Raw genomic sequence first — 6000 nt, 5'->3', positions numbered from 1 at the left:
TAAGCTCCGAAGCATCATTTTGCTGCATGTTCTCTGTACACAATTATCTGACACCAGCAGACATTCTACAAATATTCACAAGATCAGCCCAGGTCACACAGTAAGGGCTGGTAAACAATGCATTAAATATCACAGGACACTGTCTCTCAGAAGTCTTATTACATCCACACAAATTATATTGAGCTGTCTGCAACCTTTCACATTACCAAATGCCTTTTAATATAAATTACAATTCAAAGTAATTACAATATCTGTGATATTGAGGTGCACACAGACTACAGTGTCACACAACAGAAAACATCTAAGAATTCTAAACATATTAATTTTGAATCAATGTTTTTTATTTTATTTTGGCGCTTCAAATTAAATGCAAGTGTGGCACATTGAATTGATCAATAAAATTAGACCATTAATAAATTGTGTTTTTGACATTTTTTTAAACTGGTTTAAATGAATATTTCTTGATCCAGTTTTTATTCAGCATAATCACTTAATCCTAGATAACCTGATATCCCCTATTAATTGTTTGTTAAGGCCTACAGAAAGTGTCATCTCATCACTTTCAATAACCTCTGATGCAGTCCGTGATCATGCTGGACCAGAGCCCTCCCTGGGAGGAAGGCACACTTCCTGTTTATTGGAGCTCTTTCCCTTTGTTTCACTCCTCTTTCTCTGCCCTTTGCCCCTTGGCGCTTAACATAATAAATGACACCCTGAGCTCTGGTGTGGTGCCCGCAGCTTTTAAAGGAGCTGCAATCAGTCAAAACTTTTAGCTAATTTTGCCCCAAAATTCAATTTGCCTCTTCATGTGAAAATATTAGAACATACTGTAATCATCTCAGTTTGAATAATAATTTATTTATAATTTATAAATAAGCTTTTTGAACCCTTTCAATCTGCCATTAGACAGGTACAGAGCACTAAAATGGCTCTTGTTAAATTATTAATGGTATCCTCATGGCAAGTGATTTGTCTTAATTCACTATTTATAAATAATTATTAACTAACCAATTCGCCCTTCCTCTCGGTGTCGTGACCTTGACATGGTGGGGAAGCTTCTGTGCCTTAAGAGCCTGAGAGTTACGCCCGTATGAGTCCTGACTCCTGGGTATATAACCATATTGGATTGGTTTCAGGTGAGGTGCCAGACCAAAACCGCACGCCGGTCCTCCAGTCTGGCTCTTGGGCAAAGCATTATCCCATAAAAATATCAACTGTTACAGAAACTACAGTGTGATTGTATGGTCACCCCTGATGAAAGCCAGACGGAAGTCAGGAGTGCGATGGAGAGTCTACTGGGGCCTAAAACCAAGATCCACCTTTGCACATGGAACGACCTTTGAGCTTCCAAGACAGCACAAGTCCTCAGTGATCAGAGGAGGTACAGTCCCAATATCCTGGAGACAAGCGACTGGCTCTTGATGTCTGGCGATGAATGATAGGACCTTTATTCTTTACTCAGGCCACAAAAGTACATACACACAGTACATGATGTAGCCATTGTACTTTCCAATGAGAAAGCCAGATCCTAATGGAACAGGAGCTAGTGAGTGACAGGGTGATAAGAGCATGTCTCAAATCAAAGTTCTACAAACTCACTATCCTGCAAAGCTGTGGACCAACTAATGAAGCTGAAGAAGAAGACAAAGATGGTTGAGAAAACTCCAAATGGCTGTTTCTAAGTACCCAAGCTCCAGATAACTAGTGACAGGAATGCCACAGTGATATCTGACAACACAAACTAACCACCTTGTCATAGGCAGTAACATCTACCCACACAAGAACAGTCATAAGCTCACATGGAAGTCGCCAGATGGCAAAATCTCCAAGCACATAGTCCACATCATCATTAATGGCCAGTGGAGCAGGTCATTATTGACATGAGAGTTTACCAATTTTGGACAATAATACCATTGTGTGTTTACCATTCTGCATTGATACTTGCAGAGATCACTATCTAATTGCTGTAGCTCATACTCACAAAGATGATAACACCAGGGCAGGACCCAAATCAGCTGGACATCACAAAACACAAGTGCCCAAGAAGAAAAGGGAATTTGTATGGGAGCTTTAAACCAATTTCAGTACAGTCGATGTCGCCACTGAAAGAGAGGAAGAGTCTTAACAAAAACACAAAATAGGATGTTATTAAAATCACTTATCTTGAAACTATACAGAAAGCCCTCCCTTTAAACTGAGAGCTGCTAAAGAGTGGATAACACCTGATATATGGCAAAAAATTAAGGAGAGAAAACAACTTAATGAAGGCTACTTAGTCAAGAACTGACTCAGATAGCCTATAAAAACAGATAGGGAAGCAAAGAGAAGTGCCAGTAGAGACAAGAGGACCTACAATACATTGAGAACCTTGCCGAGATCACTCAAACCAGATTGAGACAAGGTTACATTATCTCTTCTATTCTTTTCCTTCTGACCATAGACTGGATCATGACTAACACGACATTCAGAGTCTTCCAACAGACCATGTTCAAACAGCGGGAAGACCTAGACTTTGCTGATCACTTTGCTGTCCTGTCCCCCAAACACTCCAATCTACAGGAAAAAGCCAACGGTCTTGATATCTTTGCCTGTCAAGTAGTTCTAAACATCAATACCGGCAAAAGTCAAGTGATGTGCATCAACACCACTCCCTCTGCACCAATTGTCATAAGGGGTGTTTGAGTTTGTGGATAATTGCCTCAGCCAGCAAAGAAAGCTGGGTGCAAAAAGACATCAAGACAAGGCTGGGAAAAGCTCGAAGTTTCCAAGAAGAATAGCCTCAAAACTGAGATTCACTTTTAAAAGAGCAACATTAAGTCCATCCTGTTCTGTAGGTCTGGGTGCTGGCAGACATGAAGAAGGTCGAAGTTTTCCACAACGCGAGTCTTAGTAGAATACTGTATGTTGCATCTTCTGGTTGAATACAATATCCAACCACCACCTGTACGAAAGGACTGGAAGTCAGAATGTAATTACAGAAATCGCATATCGGAGACTGCAATGACTTGGCTATGTATTTAGAATGGGTAATGATCACATCCCAAAAATCGCCTTAAAATGGACACCATCAGGCAAACAAACATGGCAGTAGAGCTATCCAAGATTAGTCTCTCTTGGGAAGAGGTACATCAATCCACCAAGGATTGAAAACCCCAATTGTAATTGTAGTCTTTGTCCCACTTGGAATGAAAAGAACAAATACAGTAAGTCACTATCTAATTTTAATTTTCTTTAATACCTGTGCTTCTTTAATATTGAAATAGCATTGTTTTTCAATTTAAGAATTTTTACAAGATAACATATAAGAATGTTTATAGCTGACAAATTAGTTATGTTTATTTTTTCAAGGATTTATTACTGTAATACCCTACCTACTGTATATGTGGCATTCAGTCTCTAACACTTATAGTATAGTATGTATATAGTATATAGTAGTTATAGTATGTTCAGAAGACTGATTAGATCACACACAAGTGGTTATATCATCCCTGTCTTGGTGTCCTTGCACTGGCTCCTTTCAGGATTAGAGTAAATTCTTCTGCTTACATTCAAGGCTCTATATGGATTGGCTGGATTGGCTCTAACTAGGCAATACGCTATCTGTTTCCTCCCTGTCGTACTGTAAGGTCTTCACTTAGACTGGACTATTACCCAAAGCTCAGGGCCATCGTCTAAAAAGAAAACTGAGACTCAGTCACATTGAGTACACTCAAATCTAGGCTTTCTAAAAAATACTGTTTTACGATTGTTTTATCTTCTGTTTCTGCTTTTTTCAGCATTATAATATTTATTTAAGTAACATTATTATTATTATTATTATTATTATTATTATTATTATTATTAAAGGATTATTAAATACTAGCATGGATTGAATCTGGATTGAAATACTAGCATGGATTTCAATGGCTTTCAATGGCTTTTACTGTGGACGTGAGATCCTCATAAGTGCATGCCCCATGGGCATCTTCGTTTTTCACAGAGAATTAGATAAAAACCTACAATAAGAACATCCGTCCATCAATTTTCCAACTGCTTCTGCCAATTCAGAGTCATGTGGGAACCATAACCTATCCCAGAAAGCAACGGGCACAGGTGGGCAGGACAACAGTCCATCCCAGAGCAGACACACAGACACAGACTTGCACACACTGTCACCAGGGCCAATATTCCCAGAAGCCAGTTACAGTACCTTCCAGTGTGTTTTTGGACGGTGGGAGGAAACCAGAACAGACAGAGGAAACCCACACAAACAGGGGAAGAACAGAGAAACTCCAAGCAGATAGTACCCCAGGTGCAGCATCGAACCCAGAGCACCAGCACTGAGAAACAGCACATTCTTAATGATAGATTCTTAATTCTACAGAGGTAGCACAACAGTTACATTGAAAAGAAAATTGCATGTTAAAGTTTCTTGAAAAATTATTATCCATTGTGCCAAGATATTTACTGTATCTACAAAGGTGAAAACTATAACCGTCTTTTCTCAAAAGAAATATCTCTACAGCCTTAGAAAACAACTGCCCAGTTTGTTTTATCCAGTCTTCTCTCATCTTGAGATCCATGTGTTCGCAGAACAAAAGGCAATTGTGTGTCTGATATTTGTGACAGCTTTTTCCTTGACCCAATACTGGTAACGTTTTGACATGAAAAGGTATAGATGAGTACTGTAGGTAAAATTCATTGTATAGCCTATTAGATGTTATCTGTGAAGTGAGCACATAAAGATCAAAAGGTACTGAGCCACCATGTCTCATGCTGAATGGCCATACAGGAAAGAGCTGCTGGTTTCTATTTGAACCTGTTCTTTTCTATAACTGTGTAATAACCAAACTGCAAGGCCCACTGGCTTTCTCACCCACAACACCTGAAACAGGCTTTTTTTCAATTTATTTAATGATTTCAGTATGTGTGCCGTATTTCAATTGTGCTGAAATGTGCAATTTAAACCCATTTAGCTCAAGCTGAATCTCTGTATGAGTCTTGGTCTGTGCTTCATCTTTATCATTATTGGGACATACAGTAATCTGGCTTTCCTAATATTGCAACACCATTTCATGTTTTAATTGCCGACAGCTGGGAAAAGCATACTGGGTACTTCAGATACACACTCCAAGAGAAGAAAATCAGTTCTCCTGTACCCCCCCCCTCTCCTACAACAAAACTACATCTTCACAGTTTCAAAGACACGGTGCTTATGCTAATTTCAAATGCATCGCAACAGAAGAATTGGTCGGCTGAAATAGTGCTAATTAGGACAAAGCAAGTGTTATGCATTAGAATGACTCTAACAGTTATGCACTTAGCTCATTAAGCCCATTTTGCTGTAGCCTCTGTTCAGACAATGCATTCTAAATGTTGTCTCACCCAGTTCCTCTCTCTCTCCTCCTGCACCTGCTCTGTCTTCCCTCAGGGGTAATAGGCTGTCACCCAGCCTCAGTAACCTTTCACCTCTCGGGGCCTCAATAAAGTCAAGACCTATCTGCACGTAAACTTACATAAAATCCTTTTCTTCACCATGGCACAACCTGTGGCCCATTCTGTATATGGGTGGTCATTGTGTTCTTTGTTATACTCATACTTGCAAATACTGTAAAATAACGTTGTGATGAGCTAATCTGACTGAACATGCTCAAATGTCACCATTTTCATTAAAGACCAAGACATTATGAATAATCCTCACTGTGATATCAGGAACATGGGATATAGTGAAGAAAACATTTTATTAGATAAGCACTTTAAAAATGATAATGTGTTTCAGTTTTTTCATTTGAAATCATGATTTCATTATGGAACAGTAAACAGTAAATGGCAGCTGTTTTGTATTACACACCTAATTTAGCAGGTACAGAGATCCAATCACTTTCTTTCCATATGTACAAAAGAGCAACATCTAATTATCTCTCTCTCATCTCTATGTCTCCAAGGATCTCTTTCTTTCTTTGTCTAACTGCCTTGATTTGCTCTCTGTACCCCATTCTCATTCCCCATGAATTCTGTGCT

Source organism: Lepisosteus platostomus, chromosome 3 (assembly GCF_059453375.1).
Source record: "Lepisosteus platostomus isolate fLepPlt1 chromosome 3, fLepPlt1.hap1, whole genome shotgun sequence".
Classification (NCBI taxonomy): domain Eukaryota; kingdom Metazoa; phylum Chordata; class Actinopteri; order Semionotiformes; family Lepisosteidae; genus Lepisosteus; species Lepisosteus platostomus.
This window is presented reverse-complemented; position numbering follows the sequence as displayed.